Raw genomic sequence first — 20,065 nt, 5'->3', positions numbered from 1 at the left:
GAAAACCAGATGCCTCACCTCTCCAGGCCAGGGGCAGCAGCAACAGAGAATGGGAAGGCTGCGGGAACAGCAGTCCTCCCAGCTGCACAGTGACAGTGCTGGGATCCCTGGCCAAGACAATGGTTCGGGCATCACGAGCTCTAAACGCCAAAGCAAAGCAAGGCATGTGTGTGATCCACTGTGGGTAGACCTGCCTCCTGCTCCCCCACCCCCACCTCCCCTCCCACACACAATATCCTGAATGAATTAACTCTGCTTGCTTCACCCACAAGCCAGCTCACTGCAGTCCTGCAATGCCCAGAGAGAAAAGACACAAAGACATTGTTGAGTTTCCTTCATGAGGCCCTAGAGATTGATTCTCCTGGCGAGCTGGACCTTGGAGGAAAGGCCCCACCTGCAGCTCCACTTCTGGCTTAACTACTCACTGAGACGGAGACCATGGCAGGCGCTTTACTGGCTGGCTCGGTTTCCTCATCCAGCAGGAGGCAAGGATATTTTCCTGCCAATCTTTCAGTATTGGAGAGAAAAACTTATTTGATAAAAACTGCTTAACTAAAAGGCATTTATTTTTATTCCCATGCATATATAAACAAATTCATATATGGTCTGTATGTGTGTGTCAATCTCAACATCCTGATTCAACATAGTTTATAAAATTAGTAAGCGCCTTGTTCTGGATGAGAGGGTTTCTGATTTTGCAACGTTGGAGCTGGAGCCAGTAGGAAAGCTGGGGACCAAGAATGGTGTGGGAGGGTCCTAGAGAACTTCGGGCAAATCTCCAGGCCGCAGGCCACTCAGGGGGTGCAGATGCCATCACCCCGCCTTCTGCTCCAACTCCAGTGGCTGCCCTGACGGGAACCTCAGCTGATAAAGCGCAGCGGGGGCACAGCCAGGAGTCGGGAACCAGAACGAGCCCCTCTGCTAAGCTTCACTGAACGCCGCGCCACGTTCCTTCGCGGAGCGTCCTGGGGCTTCTTAGAGATACAACTTCATTCCCGAAAACTCCGTGCCATTAACTCACCCAACATGAATACGGTGAAGGACCCGGGGGGACGGGAAGATGGGGACCCAAGTAGTAGGTCTCAGCCTCTGCCTTGCTGCGTCCTTCTGGAACCTCCCTACGCGAGGCCGGGGCGTCCAGCCGCCAGCAGCCGGCAATCAAGGCCCACCCTTCAGCGTCTACACCCGCCGCTCCACCAGCGTAGGGCGAGCGGGCGGGCAATTGGACCCCAGGACCGCGACCGGGCAGTCAAGTAGCCGCGCCCAAGACCAGACGGCTCCGAATGCTAAACACACACGCACACACACGCGCGCGCACGCTGGCCAATCCGTTCGCACGGAGTCGGAAGGCGCTTCCACAGCTCTTCATTCATTCCCCCAAAGGCGAGGTTTCCTTGGCCCGGGCGCCTCCATCCCGCGTTCCTAGGGGGCTCCGAGGGGCCCAACTGCACCACGACCCGCCCCCATCCTCCCACAGCCACCGCGTCCTCTCCACCGGTATACACAACCCCACAGACACGCGCTCTACCACGATCGCCAGCGTCGCCCCTGCGCGGGGGCCGCTGCCACCCCGGCTCCCCATAGCTTCGTTGCCCTGAGCTCCTGCTCCCCGCCGCCCCGCCGCGCCGCTCAGACTTGCCGCGCTCTGCTTGCCGCGCCCAGGCCGGCCGGGGTGGCCGCGCCGCCGCCGGGGAGCGCCGGCAACTCCCGAGTCTCGCCGTCTCCGGAACCGCGGCGGGGCACAGGGAGAGTGCTAGGGACGGATGGCGAAAAGGAAGGGGAAGGAGCGGGAGCAAAAGTTCAGGCCTCTCGGGCCCCAACCGCGCCCCCATCTCCTCCCACGCCTTCCCCAGCCCCCGCGGTCCCCACCCTCGGAACCCCGTCCCCCAGGCGTCGGCGCCCGAGACTCTCCCCATCCCCGCCTTCTCCGTCCAGAACGGCCGCGGGACTGGAGCCGGGGCTCGGGAGGTGCCTCCGAGCCAGAGTAGGGGAGAGAGTGGCAGATGCCCACCTACCTGCCTCGGGCCGCGCCTGGAAACTTCCCCAAAGTGCTCGGAGGAGCGGAGCGCAACGCCTCCCCCCACCACTTCCACCACCACCATACGCGTGCTCACACTGTGGAAGCACTGGTCTGTCTGTCCGTCCGTCTTCCGCCTGCATCTCCCAGAGCTGGATGGCGCGGAGGCGCCGACTCCTGGGACTGTTCTTCAGAACAGCCGGCCCGTGCGTGCCCCGCGGCAGGCGCCCCCCGCAGGCCTCCAGCTGCCCGCAGCGCCACCACCCCCATCGCCAGGTCCTCAGTCCCCGATCTCCCGTTGCATTCTCTCGAGCCAGGGAAGGGGCGTGCAAGCCCCGGCGCCGCCGCTGGGTAGCCCTTCCCGCTGTGTCCTCAGAGCACGGAGCGCCCGGAGCGCCGCCAGGACCGCAGCGAGTGGACGCCCCCCGCTGAGGACCGCGGTAGCCTCGGGGAGACCCGGCCGAGGGGCGCCGGGCCCAAACCTGCCTCGGCTCGGCGCGCTCGCAAGTTCATTGTCTGCCTGGGCCGCTGCCGCTGCCGCCGCCACCGCGCCGGGAGCGCCGCGGGGAGTGAGGCTGCGCGCAGCCTCCGCCGGCCCAGACTCCCCATGCCCAGCCCGGGCCGCCGCCGCCGCCGGCGCTGACCCGCAGGAACACGGAGCGGCGCCGGAGCCGCGAGCCCCGGGCCAGACTCCCGCCTATCCTCGCCGCCTCCACTCCTGCGCCTGGCACCCAACTTGTACCTGAGAAACCCGAGTCCAGCCGGAGAGCCGCTGCGGCTCGGCCTCCGCGGGAGCGCGCTCAGCCTGCACCTCGAGCCCCGCATCCAGGGCGCGTCAACCTGATTCCCCGAACGCAGGGAGGAAAAGTTTGGGAGTGACGTGCAGATGGCGAATGAAACATCGGAAGAGAACCCTCCCCCCGCCCCATGTCGCGCTGACACACAACAGCTCGAGTCTGGAATGTGAGATCAAGGCGTGTGCGCCGAGCGGTGGGTTTGGTCCCCGCCCCCTCCCCTTCCAAGTAAACACGGTTTGTGTGATGCGGTGATTCCGAATAGAAAGCAAACCGAGACCCCTGAAGTCTGCCCGTGACACCCTGCCAGAGACATTTTTAACCAACTTGGCGGTCTGGAGCGGGTCCATACATTGATATTCAAGGCCACGGCGCTGGTGGGTTCTGCGCCCTCTGTTGTATTTTTGCATCCCGCCAAGGCTCTCGGGGCTCCTGGGCCCAGCGTGTTTGCTTCTACCCGGAGGGAAGACTCGGCGGGACCCCGAGCGCCACTGCCTGCCGCAGTGGCCAGGAGGCCGTGCTCCGGGAAACCACCTGGGCTGCCCGAGGTCACGGAAGCGGCACCAGTGGTCTACTCCCCGGATTCAGGACTGAAGACGCCATTAGTTAAAGACACTTTGAATTCTGGAAGACTCGACTCAAGGGGCGCTTAGAGCACCAAGCCCAGCCTCTCAGGAAGCAGGTCCAAGGGACAGAGAAGAATCCTTGTCTTCAGTCACACAGCCTTTTGCCTGCCCATGTCCCCATGGCCACAGTCCAGCACCCTCATACTTAAAGCAACCAGAAGTGGAGCTGAAAGTACTTCCTAAACACAGAGTGCTGCACACCGCTGAGGGGTGCTTCCTGACAGAGCCTTGCCCCCCTTCCTGTTTTTCTGAAAAATGGGATCTTTATTGCTTGAGGCTTCATCTCAACCACCAGGAACGATAGATAACCTGCCCAGAGGTCATCAACTTCTGCTCTGCATCCCTGGCAATCCATGCAGAGGTCACTCACAATCAGAAGATTGTAACTGCAGATGGGAAGATGGGGTGAGAGGGGAATTCTTCAAAACTGTATCTTGTTTTTCTGCAAATAATACTTCTTACATAAAATCTACAAATAAAGATTAATGCAGCAGAGAGACCAGCCTTAGAATTTCAGACTGGATTGCTTTTTCCATATAGACTCCACTCAGTGATTTTTTTTTCATTATTATTTTTTTAAACAAAAACCTTTTTTTCTGAAAATACAATGAGCTGCTTTTTGCAGGGTTCATAATTCCCAATAGATGATGATGCCATTTTTCAAGGTCTTACACACGTTGTGGCTTTGGGGCTTATTTATTAGCTCCCAAGAAAAGCTTGCCTTTCAGTGAGGTTTATATACTCAAGTAATTGCATCGGGGACATAGTGCAGGGTGCTGTTAAAGGGGTTGGTTGTACATGCGTCTGCAAGGAAGGCCCTGGGCCAGGCAGCTGTCAGACCAGAGTGTGCAATGGGTTTAAACAAACACAGGGAAGGTTCTATGGAAATACCGAGGAGGAAATCCCCTCCTGTAAGGGTGTGTGGAACATTATTCCACAACCACACATACCCCCGTCTTTCCTCTCCTCCCTCCAAGTAAACACATGACTCCATTATAGAGATGGCGCTGGGCCCACCCAGATCACTTTCAAATTCAGGTGTCAGAAATCACAGTTGACATGGAGCAAATTGTTTTTAAGTAAAATCAAGGTGCCGCTTTGATGCGAATTCCACCGGGGACTTTCCAAAGGTATTTACACACGTGCCTGAGATTAACTGGAGGGCGATTTCCCCCCTCAACTTTAATTTCAAAAAATTGCCCAAGAATGGCACTTGAGCCTGTGATCCTGGAGAGCTGAGAGAACACCCAGATGCTAGACGTATGTGAATAAGTGGATGGATGGACAGACAGATGTGTAGCTGTGAGAGACGTGAGTGCCAACCCGATATCGGCAACTAATGGGTGACAAAGATGCAGATAATTTGAGAAAACAAATATCTTCTCCCCATGCTCTTAGGCCTCCATAATTCTGGAGTTAAATTGCCTGAGTTCAAACCCTACTTCCCACATCTACTACCGTGTTTCCCCGAAAATAAGACTGGGTCTTATATTAAGTTTTGCTCCAAAAGACGCATTAGGGCTTATGTTCAGGGGATGTCCTCCTGAAAAATCACGCTAGGGCTTATTTTCTGGGTAGGTCTTATTTTCAGGGAAACGTGGTATCTGAGTGACCTTGGGCAAGTCACTCCTCCTTTCTGTGCCTCAGTTTGGGGCTTATAATAGCACCTCCCAGTGGTACATTGAGTTATGGATCCCATGGGGTGATTACTCTTCTGCGTCCTCATAATGCATGGGATATACTCCCCCATTCATTGACTTTGGACTTAACCGTATGACTTGCTTTAGACAATGAGATTTGGGGGAATGTGACTGAAACAGAGGCTTAAAATGTGCTGCAGGGCTGGGCCTGCTCTCCTGTGCGCTGGTGGTCCACCTTGAGAAGAATATGTCTCAAGTAGCTGCTGCCTCTTCCAGCAAGTTTCCAGAATAAACACATGTGGAATAGACCTGAACTCAACTTGCAGCCTGGAGCCAAGTCACCCCACTTACAACTGGACTCAGAGCTGCCCCAGCTACCTACAGACACATGAGCAAGGGGGCGGGGAAATAGTTGTAAGCCACTGAATGTCGGAGTTTTGTTACACGGCATCATTGTCAGTAGCTAACTGATACATTCCCTCAGTGGGCTTGTGTGAAGATTAATGACAAAATGTTTGACAAACACGAAGCACAATTCTTGGGACATAGTAAGAGCTCAGAAATATGAGCTCTTATTAGTAATCAACAATTAGTAATCAACAATACTTATTAGTATTGACAGTTTTGCACATAACAGTGACATGATAACTGTTTTTTAACTGATTTATTGACTCGGTGAACAAGTATTACTTGAATAAAGATTCTGTAAGGGGAAGCCGGTTAGCTCAGCTGGTCAGAGCGCGGTGCTCTTAACAACAAGGTTTCTGGTTCGATCCCCACATGGGCCACTGTGAGCTGCGCCCTCCACAACTAGATTGAAACTACTACTTGACTTGGAGCTGATGGGTCCTGGAAAAACACACTTAAAATTAATTAATTAATTAATTAAAAAGTTAAAAAGAAAGATTCTGTAAGAGACAGAGCAAGGACATCAGAAAACTGGAAAACCAGAGATCTGCCATGATCCCCAAATCACATTCATTCACTCATTCATTCATTCGGCAGACAGTCCCCAAACACCTGCTCTGTGCCACACACTGGAGTGAATGTTGGAGCCACTAGATGATCAAGTCTCCATCCCCTGCTAAGGATGAGGACCTACAGCGTCACCACATGACAGGCACTCTGCTAAACACTTCCCTGTGCTACAGCATTTGACCCTCACAACAGCCTTGTGAGCCAATATTATTTATCCCCATTTTTCAGATGAGGAAATGGAGGCTCAGAAAACAAACAACATGGGAAAAGAACCAAGACCACTCCTATACCATTAGTGTGCGCTAGTGCCAATAGACTCAAGTTCATGGCAGGCACACCTGCTAGGAACGTGCAGTGAGAAGACAGAAAACGGATGGACACAGCTGGTGTCACTCTGTATATGTGCTAGGTGCTCGGGCAATACTGAGGCTCAGAAGACCAGGTTCCATTCCCACCACCAGTGATCTGGGAGACCTCAAGCCCCTCTCTGGCCCTCAGTTTTTCCAACTGGAGGTAACAGGATCTTGAAAGCTGCAGTGATGGCATTTTATAGAGCTGTGAATTCAGGAAGAATTGCTGCAGGAAGTCCATCTTAAGGGGGTTAAGGGATGGGAGTCACAGTTCTGGGAACTGTTCCAATAATTTGAAAGTGAGAACAATAGACAACTTAGGAGGAAAGGAGACAAGGCCTGGCCTTGAGCACTACTCATTAGAGGCTCCAGTTCAACAGTTGCAACCTTGCCCTTGGTCATTCCACCATGAGAGCATTGAGGCTGGAGCATTTGGGGTCTTCCAACTGCCTCCTATCAGAATGCAGTGCCCCTGCAGGAAAAATCACTTGAGATGCCAAAGGCCTTAGTTATCACCTAACCCGTTAATTTTCAGTTAGCACTTTTGCAGAGACTGGGATGAGGTTTCAATTCACCTTCACCTTATCCACACTTGAGGTTGTTTCCAAGGGAACAGCGTGAGGCGTGGGGTGCCACTGCGTCAGAGTTGCCTTTACGGGGAAGGGCCGCACCTGGGTGCGAGGGGGTTCTGGAGAATCAGTGCACAAGCTCTCAAATTCGTTCCGGTGGACCTGACTTCAGATCTCTGCCACCCACCTGTCTCCAGCCCTGTGACTTTGACAAATTTAGACTTCTTGGCAACCTGAAATGCATTTCAATTTCATAAATTTAGAAATACTCTGGTTAGACAGATTCCTTCTGCAGTAACGCATCCATTAAGTGCACTTTAAGCCGATTTTGGTATGCTAATCCATCACAAATCGATGTGAAATTTAGGTTCTTGTGAAAATTTCCTACCCCTGGTCCAAAACCTCTACTGGATTTAGGATACTAACAAACAGTGGTTCCTTAAAGCTACAGACTCCAACACTACATCGAAACTTTGGTGAAGAAAGGAATGGGGCCAGTTTTAAACAAACATCCAAACGTGTGTGTTCGCAGGAGAGATGTCTACTCTAACAGGATTCCCCCAGGGACAGTTCTTAACTCCAAAGATGCTGCCACGGCTGGGAGTTTGTAGAATTCTATTTCGCAGTTCCCTCCTGAATAGTCCGAGGGACCATCAGCCCTTGGAGGGCAGGATCAGGGTCACGCAGCCTCTGCTTTCCCAGCCCCAGCTAGAGCCCAGCACGACCGACACGCCCAGTACATGGCCCATTAATGACCAGGTTGGAATCTCCTGGCTTGACCAGCGACTCATCCACCAGACTTAACTTGATAAGATTTCTACTATTTCCTAGAATCAAATGTCCTCCGCACCAATGAAGACTGAGAATCCTAAAAGCATGGGCGGAAACCTCTGAAGAAAATCAGACGAGGAAGGAACCCAAGTGATTTTAGTGATGACAGCGTCATCGGAACGGTGAGGCTCCTTATTCTGCAGTGTCTGAGGCCAGGAGAGAACAATGGCCAGTAATTAGCGATACAAAGAACCTATGGGTGATGAAAGAGACAGAATGTCATTGTTCCCGCAGCCTAAGCCTCTGTTTCTGCTACCGATCATTGAAGGGCAGCACCTATTAGCCAGAAGTTTTTAGCTACATAATAGACATTTTGCTGATAGAATGAAGTTTACAGCCGGTGGCATTTTTACTTGTTTCTGTCATAAAATCTACCACCCACTCAACAGCAAAAAAGAGCTGTTGACTTGGGGAAATTTAGAGCAGCATCGCATGCCCTAGATGTGAAATACCTAAGCCTCCTAAATAAATTTCATTTTCCTGGTTGAGTGTTGAATGCAGTCAAATGTTACAAAGGGACGCTGGGGAGCATAATAGGAATGGCACACCCACATGCAGAGCTTCCAGTCGGCTGTTGCTGATTTGTGCTTCTTCCCTGTCCTGCTTTGCTGCTTGCTGGGTCCAACCCAGACCTGCTTCACAGTTCCGTGAATGTCCGCAAGAGCCCTTCTCCTCCTGTCCTTCCACCTCCCCTCCCCAGGTGTAAGAGGAGACTGCAGGTGGCTTTGTCATCTCCTAAGGCTCAGGCATCTTGAGCATTTGGGGAGGTTGATATGGGGGTACTCAGCCAAGGCACGACTCTGGGGCCTAAACCCATGGATCACGTTGGGGAAACCCACAGGAGGCTGGTCCATCAATCTAGAATTGGGCTGCGGGCCATTCTAGTTCATGGTTGGGCCTCCTGGCACCTTTCAGCACAGGGGTAGAGCAAGGAGACAGGCCAACAGTCCAGTTGTGCTGAGGCCACAGGGGAGAGGAGAGGAGGGAGAAGGGCCAGTCCCTTCCTAGGAGCACAGGGTGGTCTTCTGCCCTCCTTGCTACACAGTGACCTTATGCCAGGCACTCTTCTGAGGCCTCAGGCTGAGACACTGGTGAAGGGGACCAGAGGTGGCCAGTGGGGAATGGTGGGGTCTGAAGCACCGAGGAATACACACGTCGGTCCAAGGAGACAGCTGGATAGGTATCAACTCTTACTAGATGGGGCACGGGAGCCAGAAACCTGAGTTTAATTGTGAAATAGCCCAATATTTTTTTTAGAAAAATCTTTGATTGGCAACTAAATCAGAAAAAAAATTGTACCATACAGTGGGAGTCAGATTGCAGGAGAGATGCAGGAGAGATGCCCACAGGCTGCCACTTCTGTGCCTCTGTGCCAGCAGCTTCCGGACTCCAGCTAAGCTGATCCTTTAAGCGCCTGGGTAGGGTGAAGAGGATACTGCCCCATTTTACAGTTGAGAAAACTGAGGCTTGTGTAGTCGGCCAAAAAGAGCAGAGCAGGAGGTGGGTGGGATCCACTGCCCTTGAATCAGTGCTCTGTTCAGGGTACCCCCCTCCCACCCAGAAATGGACCAGATGTCACCTGAGAGTTTCATCTCAGCCAGTCAGCACCAAAAGGCCTGGAGCACTGTGTCAGGGGTCTCCTCCAGGAGCCTGGGAAGCAAGAGTCATCTCGGTCCTGATTTGCACCAGCCGCACATGCCGACAAGGACAGAGCAATTTTAGGCGACATTACCATCCTTAGGACTATTTGTCATTTCTCGTTTACTCCTTTTATTGCATGGCCCAGGCCAGGCAGTATTATGGTGGATGTGATATTTCTGGCTTCTGGTTGGCTCCAGCGCAGGGAGAATTCTGGGAGGGAGGAGTCTGGGCCCCGAGAAGCCAGGAAGTCAGAAGGACATCTCACTGGACCAAGAGGCCTTTGGGCTCTGCTGCACATGCAGACCTGGTGTCCCTCTTTCCAGACCCCGGAGGACCCACTATCTGTGCACCAAGATGAGGCAGGACCTCATCTTGAGTCTTGGTCCTTTCGTGCCTCTCAAAGGTGTCCACCAGGGTTGCATTGGAGGTAAAGACTTTTGAGTCACTCTCCCCTTCCCCCTCCACACACTAGTGATCTCCCCCATTCCAGGTTGGGCCTCTGGGCCTCTCTGGGCCCTTAGCTTCCCTTCAGGGGCCTCTCTGGGCACCAAGCTTCCTTTCAGGGGCTCACCTAAAAACCAGCCGTTGCACAGGGTTTCCGTCCTTCCTCACAGGGGCTCAGGATTCAGAAGTCAATTCCTTGTATATTTGCCCCAAAAGGAACGGAGTGGAACTTCTCTCTCCCTGGAGGAAGCACCAACGCCCACATCTGCATCACACATACTGTCACCAAAGGAAGTCATTCCTTAGGTTGTGATCAGGGTCTACAGTTCCTCCCCGTGGGGTCATTGTAAAAATAATTATTTCCTCTTTCAAGGCAGCCCCAGAGCTGAGCTGATATTTGAAGAGTCAAACAATCAAATATTCATAGAAACAACTGCAGAATTCTTATTTGGAATATTAATTATATGAAGGGACGGACAGAACCAGTCCTTCTCTGTTAAGCCCCAGTGAAGGCGCTATCCCCATGTCTTGGCTAAAAGCCTAACACAAATAAACAAGGTCCCCCATACAGCTTCAGGATGTCAGCCAGGACCTGCCCCAGGCAAAGCACTATAGTAACAGCAGCAAATCCATCATACCTCAGGTATCTGTAGGGCCTTAGACTTTACAAACACCTTTGCGGTTGTCCAGTCTTTGGGGCCTATACCTTATCTCTTAAAAATCCATGTGGGAGATATTAACGCACTATTCTACAAATGAAGCAGTAGGCTCAGAAAGAGGAAGGATCTTGCCCAAGGACACAGAGCTGCAAAGTCCTAACCGGAACTAGAGGATTTAATCCAAGGCTAATACTCTCCCTATTAAACCCTCATCACTTAGCAAATCTCAACCGCACAGCAGACCCAGGAGTGGACATTATTCGACCCATTTTTTAGATAAGGGAACTGCAGCCGAGAGAGCTTTGCCTTGGACACCTTCCCCAACCCCTGTAATGTTCATCCACCCTTCCTTTCTTCCTTTCTCCCATAGGAGGTTCCCGGCACCCTAGGATCCTGACCCATTTTTCCCAGGATCTGGGATCCACGGGGGGTGGGGTGGGGGGCATTCGCGGGTATTTTTCAGTCCTTGTTGCTTTCCAGCCCAGTGTTTAAAAAATATCAACACGCCAAAGCCACAGAACACAAGGTTTTCTGCACCTTGGCTAATTTCCTGCTGACTCAGCCAGGCTGGGCAAGAGCCAGCTGTGGTAACTCCTCTGGCTGTGTGTGAGAAATATTTATTGTTGAATAGTCCTCTGTTTAATAAAAGGCGCTCGGGCCTTTACGGGACAGAGGCTCGGACAAGTGTGGCTGTATTTCCCAAGCCTGCGGGATTATTCAAGTGGAGCTCCCGCCTCTGTTTTGCTAGCAGGGCCCCTCTCTGCAGAGGACAGGGTAGCCATGGTTTACCCAGTCAGAGCCCGACTTCCGGTTCCTATTTTCACCCTGACATGGTTCTGCTGGATGAAGCAAATGACTTAACCGCTCTGCACCTCTGTTTCCTCATCTGTGAAATGGCTGTCATCAAATGCAGGTATTGATTGATTTGCAAAGAGCCCGCCTCTGATTATCTTTGACTAACCTCTGTGTTCAGAATTCCTCCCTGGAGGCTGAACCATGCGTCTATGTTGACTTGAAAGGAGCCTTGAAATGACAAGGGGCAACCTAGAAAAAGAAAGCACAGAGGACTTCAGGGAATGGAAAGCTACATCTACAGTAATACACGAGGCTTTTCATGATGCCCATGTGACTCTGGGAGGACCAGGTGAGAGAGCCAGTTTCAGAGAGGAGACCTTTACAATATATTGGATTACAAATCCCAAAGACCAAAAACCAGGGGGTTAATCACATTTCAATTACCTCAACAGTTGGAAAGCATTATATTGGTGTGATGGGCACCGGGCCCTCCTCTGCGTTAAAAGCGTACTATCCCTATCAAAAGGTGCTATCACCTTGACTTTTGTCCCCCATTTCCTCTTGCCCCAACCGGGATTGGATGTGTTCAGACTGGGAATTGGTCACCACGTTCAGAACTCCGGGTTCAGTTGCGGAGGTAATACATGGTGCTTTTTAATCTGTCAGCCTCCCCTTTGTCCTTTCAGGACTGGCTGGTTTCTCTGTCTTCACCAGGCCATGCCTAGCAGGGGTTTTCTGGAAGAGGGACGCTAAGCCCGACAGGCAGTGTTTGGTGTGCAATCTGGGGAGGTGGGCAGGAGAGCTGTGTTCTGTGGGTTGATGACTCTTAAGCCCAAATCTCTGTCCCACACCCTGAAGTGTTGTATGTATTCTGCTGCCTCCTAGGCAGATGCAACACTGAGCTCCCCATCTTCCCCAAAGCTGCCCCAGCATCGCTGACCCCATCTCAGGGAAGACCAGTCACCCCAGTGAGGAGGTTGGGAATTACCCTGCCTTCCAGCTAGTCTCTTCATTTCCCTTATTGACAGCTCAAGACCCTGTCTCCTCCTCTTGCCCATTGCCATGGCCCCAACTCAGGCCTCCACTCCCCTTATCCAGATCCCTGCAACAGCCTCCAATGTGTCTCCTTGCCTCCAGCCATGCACTCCAATCCACTGTAGCCAGAGCTCTGCAGCACTGCCCCTCTGCGTGACAGGCACGGTTATTGCTCACTGGGTATCGTGTGCTTCCCTGCATTTCCCAGCCCTCCTTGCAGTTAGATGGTGCCACGTGAAAATTCTGGCCAATGGACTGGCAGTAGGATGACATGTGTCATTTCAGGTTGGAGGACAGAAAAGTAGGCGAAAGCTCTCCATGTGCTGTCTGGTGAGATGGTGGACCCCCCAATCCAAAGCCTCCATCACTGAGTCACTGCAAAGAGTAACTCCTGGATGTGAAGTCTCTCAACCTAGATGTCAAGTGTCTCAACATATCTGGCCTGAGCAAGAACAAGAAACAAATAATATGTGTCAACCCCCCTGAGATTTCAGGGCTGTAGTTACTGTAGCAGAGGCCTAGTCCATCCAAACTGATAACCTGGTGAACTCCCTTCCCTATTTCACACAATTCAAGGGTCACTGCCTCAAGAAGCCTCCTACCCAGGCCCCCCAGGAAACTCAGGTCCCCAACCTGTGCTTCTATAGTGAGCTGTGATTTCCCCAAGGCAGGACATTTGTCATCTTCATCATGACCATCACCATCACCATCATGACCATCACCATCATCACCACCATCACCACCATTGTCACCATCGTCACCATCACCACCATCGTCACCGTCACCACCGTCACCATCACCACCACCGTCACCATCACCACCATCGTCACCATCACCACCATCATCACCAGTAGCAGCAGCACCACCACTCTTATCTATCTTTTTGTGACTACGTCTAAATGCTTTATGCACATACTATAACTCATCTAACCCTGGTAATCACCCTCTGAGGTGTGTACTATTTATTGTTCCTATTTTGTAAACCAGGAAACTAAGGTTCAGAGAGGTTATGTGGCTTATTTAGTCAGCCAGGTGCCGAGGGGCAGTCTGTCTGTCCAAACCCACAACAACGTGCCTCACCACCACTGAAACCCTCCTGTACCCAGTCCCAGAACTTAGCACCGGTTCTAGCACACTGTAAGTGCTATACGAAGTTTGTTGAATGAATACATATGTGATGCTTGCTTTCTCACCTTTGTTTTCTATAGTAGAGTCTCAGGGGGAGAGGGCTAGCCACTTGTGCTGGAGGCAAGTGGCAAGTTATACCCAGAAAAATCTTCATCTTGCAGTCTCCTTCCAGGGCAGTTGACTCCAGACATTTCTGCTCAACTCAATTTTCAGAACACTTCTGTGACGAACCTTTAAAAAAACAAAGAACTGAAGAAGAAAAGAAGGACAGGATGGACACAGCCCTCATCGCTTGCTTCCACCTTGGCACTGGGATTCAAAGGCCTTAGTCCCTCCAGTCCTAGAGCAGCCCCTTGTCCCGCACCCCAAATTTGCGTAGCCCTCCCCAGTGTACAAAGCACTTTTTAGATGTCTTATCTCACTAGATTCTGAGATACGGGGTTATTATCCCCATTTCCATGATGAGAGCATGGATGCCCAGGGATGCTGGGCAATTACCGCTGCTCAGGCAGCTTATAAGAGGCCGAGCTGTGTGGCTTGAGCCCAGGTCCTCCGGCATCTGAGCCCACGTGATCTCCCCTGCCCCACGTTGCCTCTGCCCTGGGAGCAGCGGGGGCCTGCTGGGCTGGGGCCTGAGGCCGCACTGGGAGCCAGGGTTGAGAGCAGAGCTTTCGGGCGGCTCTGGCAGCCTGGTCTCTGGTATCACATTCATTACAAGGGAGCCATTATGCTGATTGTCCTCATTCCTAAGGCGAAAAGAAAAGCAAACACAAGGTAACAAGTGAGAAAAGTGAAAGACTCAGGGAGGCCCGTTCTGGGACAGGGCATAGATGCAGGGAAGAGAGCTGCCAGGGGAGCAGACAGTTTAGATTTTGTCCTTTAATAGCTGACCCTGTGATGCCAGGTTCTGGGGGAAAGAGAGACAGTGCTGTCCACTGAGCAGGGACGGCGTTCAGCTGACCGGTCGATCGGCCTCCAGGAATCAGCTGAAGGTGGTTGTTTGTCTTTTGCCACCACCCTGCCCTGATTTGCAACCCACTGAGAAAGCCCCTTGGATCTGAATTGACTGCTCATGATTGGCTCATGGCTTCTTCTAGGGGTGAGAAAATCCACAACCAAAGGCCATAGAAAGAGACCAGAAAAAAGAGGGCCCCTCTCCTTCCTCAGAACACTGTCATGTCTGTGTCTGGCGCTGATGCCCAGAGAGGCTGCGGCCATCTCGCCTCTAGCCTGAGGATGAAGCCAACATGCGGAATTGGGCAGAGCCAAGGGCATCAGGGAGAAACGAGGTCAGAGTCTGGACATCCCATCAAGAGCAGACCCTGCTCTGGACTCCTGGGTCGTGAGATGACAAGCATCCTTATGGGTTAAAGCAGTTTGAGTTCAGACCTTCTGTTATTTAGAGTAAAATCACCCCACACTGATGCACCAGGAGTCTGACCTTATCCTGGGGCGATGGAAGCACATGGAAAATGTGCTAATGGATGGACGCGTGGGTGGACAGACAGATGGGTAGCCACTGCCTGGTCAAAAGGCAAGAGGCAGGCTCTTTAGAAGGGACTGCGGGAAGGAGCAGGAAGGACTGGAGTCTGCAGGAGCTGGAGGCCCAGTCGTCCGTGCCAGCCCCTACTCCTGCAAAGAACCTTTGCAGGCGTGGAAGCCACACATGGGGTAGTCTGTCCATTCAGCCACTGAGTCTGTGCCACAGCCTAGGAGGACATCAGAAGCCAACACAACAGGCTTCCCACTGGCATTGTCACACCCACCAGAGGGCCAGTGCCCATTAGCTCTCCGACCACGGGGACAGTGCTCTGCCTGACTCGTTAACACACAGTCACCGGAGAATGTGTTTAATTGAAAACACAACCATGCAATCACAGCCATCACCTCCCTATTCCCTTTTCCAATAAACAAAGGGGGAAATCTGGGACCAGAAGCTCAGGACGTGCCAGTGTGGGGACATCAGAGAATAAAACAGATCACAAAATTAGGGCATTTGGTCTCATGTGGGCTACTCAGATGAGCCACACAGCCTGAGGCAGCCGCCTAATGTATCGTGAATGGTCATTAAATGTTTGGCAAATGGACCACCGGATGCGCAGGCACTCACGGGACATTCATGTGGAGTTAACCCCAAATCTCTCAGGAGCCCTTGCCGTGGAAGTCACGTGGAGTCATACGTCCCTGGGTTAGTGTCGCGGCTCTGCCATTTCCTAACTTGGTGACCATGACGCCGTCACTTCACTCTCTGCTCCTCAGTTCCCCCAACTGTAACACAGGCATGCGGGGCTCTGTTTTGTAAGGGTTAGATCCATGACAGGTGGAGGGGGCAGCTTGGCTCTTTGGAAGAATTGAAAACAGAGAATTAAGGAGGGGTGGAGGGAGGGAAGAACATGAGGGGAAGAGCGGGCTGGAGCTGCAGGCACGTGGGCCTGTAATTAGAAATGAACGTTTCCTCACTGTGATTTATAGCCTCCTCAAATTTTGTTCCCTTCCATAGAATAAATACTACACCACTGGGTTCTACTTAAATAGGTTGTTTCACAAACGCTTTCTGTGTCGAGCCGGCTAAGCTTCACCCCTCGAGTCCATCCTATCACAAACCACAAATGGGAGTGCTCTGACGGCACACGAGGTTTCCACGATTTCTCCAGTACCCTCATGTTCACCCAAACTCACCATTTACCTCTAACTTCAAACCTTTAAGACTCATAGGTTCTTCTCCCTTCAGGAGAGTTGCTTGTGTGGTCACTTTTCCATCATCTTTCAAAACTCCCACGGCATCTCCAGGACAGCAGTCTGTGTGGCCAGCGCTACAGATGAACCCAAGCTATGGGGCTCTCACACCCTTACCGATGGGAAAGCCTGGAAGTACAGAAATTATATTGCTTTCACATGCAAGAAGCCAGGGCAAAAGATGCCTGTGTTCTAGAATATTCTCTGCATTGTCTTCTATGACCTGATTGCCTTACATAGTCTCCCTTACCCTGTTGTATATAAATGGAGGTCTGAGATCAGCTGCCCCTATTAGCATATGAAAAATCTTCCCATTCCATTGATTGCCATTATTTCACAGTCCCCCACCTAATTCCCTCACTTAAGAGCAGAACATACGTGAAAACAGAAAAATGGAGCAGGGGGCTGTAGAGAGGGCAGGATCCAACAATAAACCTTTGTTGCAAATGTGCTCCCTCTGCCACTCACATCCAGCCTCCACCCTGGGGAGGGGCTGGCAAGAGCTGGACCTTGCCAAGCCGGCAGGACATCAGTCCTTGTGACAGCAAGGAAACTGAGGCAGAAGCCAGCTGCAGGACTGGGCCTTCACAGCTGCTCCAGAGGCACTCCAGGGAGAGAGGTCAGGACCACGGCCTCTGGGGGACTTCCAAGAAAAACCACCTAGGGGCCCAGCGAAGGGTCTCGAGGTCCCATCGAAGGCCTCAGAACATCTGGTCGGAAGGCTCAGGACAAAGCAGTGACCTGTGTTCCTAATAACACAAACATCACTCACCATCCCCAGAGCAGGGTGCTCTAGGACGACCCCCAGTATCCTGGCCCATGACATGAAGATGGACAGTCGGAAAAAGTCATCGAGATTTCTGTGTCATTGTAAAGACTGTATGTGAAGAATGCAGGCCGGGGCTTCTGCTGAGGGTGGAAATAGAATGTTCCCCTCTGGTTTTGAAAGTACCAGAAATGAATAGCCTCCTGCAGCTGGAAGAAGCGCTGCGGGTAATATTGATTATCTTTGGGGCCAGAAATTGTTTTGCAGTTGCTGATTGAAAGGTTTTCTATTAATTCCTACTGGCAGACAGAATAAGAAATATCGAATACCTAATTGCCTTTGAAATAATTGCACCCCCAAATGTAATATCTTAACCAACGTGTCACGCAATCGATGTTTTGCTGAACCGGGGTGGTTTGGAAGGCAACGAAAGGTCAGGCCTGGGGGAAGGGGTGCACTAAGGCATTGAGAGGTGGGGTTGATGCTGGTCGCTGCCACTTTAATCCTGGCTTCAGTCTCAAAGGTTCTGGGTATATCTGCAAAGCTGGTCAATAGGAAGTCCCCACCAGGGCCTAGGGACACAGAAGTGGGGCCCTTTGCTGGAAGCAGCTGTGGGGGAAAGGATAGATTACTGAGCTAGGAGTCAGAGACATGAGCTGGACTCACCACCATCCTGACCCAGTGACCTTGAGGAAGTTAATCAACCGCTTATGTTTCTATCTTCTCTCCTACAAAATGAGACCGACAGAGAACAACCTCGGGGACGAGGGGGGGTAAAATATGGTGAAATAACTCACCGATGCCTGTGGAAGCCTTTTGCCATCTATGAATTCATCAATCCATTTGTTTAAAAAATAGTCATTTAGCCTCTGCTCTGTAGCAGCACTGTCCTAGATACTAAGGTGACAGCTGTGAATGAGGCAGACAAAATCTCTGCCCTCAGGGAGATTAATCCAGGGAGGAAGGGAGGTGACAAAGAGAGAAACAGGTAAGATGTGTAGCACACTAGATGCAAAAAGGAAAAGGCAAATCAGGAGGGGAAGAATGAAAAGGCTGGGCTGAGAGAGATTGACGACTACAGGACAGACAATGTTCTCCAGGAGTTCGGCTGTGACGGGAAGGGGCCGAAGTGGGTGGCAGACAGATAGGAAGTGGGGTCATGGGAGGAGTTTGGTTCACAAGGAGAAGGCACCAGTGTCTGAATGTTGATGGGAGGAAACCCGTGGAGAAAGGAAACCTGGATGCAGGAGAAAGAGGAGGAAATTGCTTGAACAGTGTCTTTACAGCAGGGGACAGAAGATGGGATCTGGTGCCAAAGGGTTGGCCTTAGCTGGACACAGACGTGGTCCATCCACAGTACAAAGACAGAAGACTGTGGAGGCAGACAGGCAGGTGATAGGAGAACCTGTGGATAGTTTCTTAGGTTGCTTTATTTTCCTCCCTGAAGCAGGTACCGGGCCATCAGCAGAGAGAGGAGACGGGGTGGCCATCTGACCCTCAGTCGGTGCGCCCAGCATTTTGGGCAGTTTTCCTAAGGATACGGAAGACTTGCTTCTCAGACAGCAATTATGCCTCCTCCCCACCCACCCCTACGGACATAGGGGATGCCAACATATTCTATAATATCTCTACCACATTGCAGGGGTGACAGTACCTTCCTGCCATGGCCGTTTCTCCTATCTGAACTCACAGACTGGAGTATCGCTCCACAAAGCTGCACCCTTCTTCCTCCTTCGAATGGGTGCCCTGCTAGCTGATAATTAAATTGCTGTTAGCAGCACCACTTTCTAAACACTGGCGTGGGATATTTTAAGTGATTGCTCTAATTGCCCCTGGTTCAGCCCCCTGAATTTAAAAAAAAAAAAACCTAATAGTCCTATGTTACACTGAGAATTTGAAAAAAGAAAATGAAATAATACTTTTTGAAAATCACTCAGTGTTACCCTAAAAATACCTTCTATTTGAAATTTTCCTTCAGCCCAAAGACGAGGACTTGGGGTTCCAAAGGAGGATGCTAGGGAGTGGGGGAGCCCAGCTCAGGGTCTCTTCAGACAACAGACTTGGCTCAGATCCACACTTGATAAAATCAACACCCTTTTATAAAGATGCTTCAGGGCTGAGAGCTAGGGGACGAGGGAGGAAAATCCACTTTCTCCAGCAGCCAGGCGGTGTCAGAAGTAGCCCCCAAACATCAGCCCAGGCCTTGACGGCAGAGGCCCAGGCTCAGAGAAGACTGTGCCCTCACCTGTCTAAGCCCCCAGGCTCAGCAGAGAGAGCAGCTGCAGGGGAGGCATGTGTTTGGATAAACAGCACCGTTGGGTGTTTCTCAGTGAACCACTGAGGACGAGGACACGGAAGCCCTTGGGACGCGCTCTGACGGAAGCTCCTAAAGGATAGGACTCGGCCAGACACTGACCCAGGGTCTGAGCAAACCCCGTCTGCCCCAAAGCAGCCAATAGCCTTGGCCCCAGCCGTGGGCCGCCATGCCACTGACTGTCCTCCAATGTCCCCTTGTGCCGTGGTCTCTATTGGGGCCTCTCGGCAGCACTAGGCACCAGGGGTCACCCTCCTCTTAGACTCTTTCGCCCTCCCTGCCCTGGTTTCCCCTACAGCGCTGGCCACTCCTCTCAGCCTGCTTCTCCTCCACCTGCTTTTGTAAGGATTTCTCCTGCAGCCCTTCTCTGTTTGCTTCCGGTACGATTCCACTCATCTTCTAGGTCTTTGTCGATTCAGTCAACAAATATCTAAGCACCTGGTACGTGCTAAGCACTAACATAGGTGACCAGACACCGAGCATTACCTACTAGTGGGGAGGTGGGTAGTAAGAAAGGAAACATGTGGGTCAGGAAACCTTGAGGCTCACGTGAGGATTCCAGCACGGAATGTTAGGCTCCCAGGCTCCGAGCCGTACTCAGTTCTGAGGCCGTGAGGAAGTCACTTAGCCTCTGTGGGCCTCAGTTTCCCCCATCCATAAAATGACACAGCTGGACTATAATCTCATCTGTAGATCATCAGTGTCCAGTAGAATCTTCTGGGATGACGGACATGTGTGATAC

At 51.8% G+C, this 20,065-nt stretch overlaps 1 protein-coding gene across 10 annotated transcripts in view; it reads right to left on the bottom strand.

Moving 5' to 3' along the window:
- The window catches only part of CHST15 (carbohydrate sulfotransferase 15), a 78,666-nt gene extending 64,948 nt beyond the window's left edge, over positions 1–13,718 (bottom strand). For 2 of the 10 annotated variants that reach the window (XM_074338841.1, XM_019742200.2), the window contains exon 1: positions 2,016–2,152. The gene's annotated coding sequence lies outside the window, so the exon portion shown is untranslated. Of the gene's footprint in view, positions 1–1,021; positions 1,223–1,639; positions 1,836–2,015; positions 3,035–11,510; positions 11,594–13,572 lie in introns of those variants that run through there. The other 8 variants (XM_074338842.1, XM_074338839.1, XM_019742202.2 and 5 more) reach the window with 8 other exon arrangements.
- Positions 13,719–20,065: the final 6,347 nt, after the last annotated feature.

Source organism: Rhinolophus sinicus, linkage group LG07 (assembly GCF_036562045.2).
Source record: "Rhinolophus sinicus isolate RSC01 linkage group LG07, ASM3656204v1, whole genome shotgun sequence".
In the NCBI taxonomy this organism is placed as follows: domain Eukaryota; kingdom Metazoa; phylum Chordata; class Mammalia; order Chiroptera; family Rhinolophidae; genus Rhinolophus; species Rhinolophus sinicus.
This window is presented reverse-complemented; position numbering and strand designations above follow the sequence as displayed.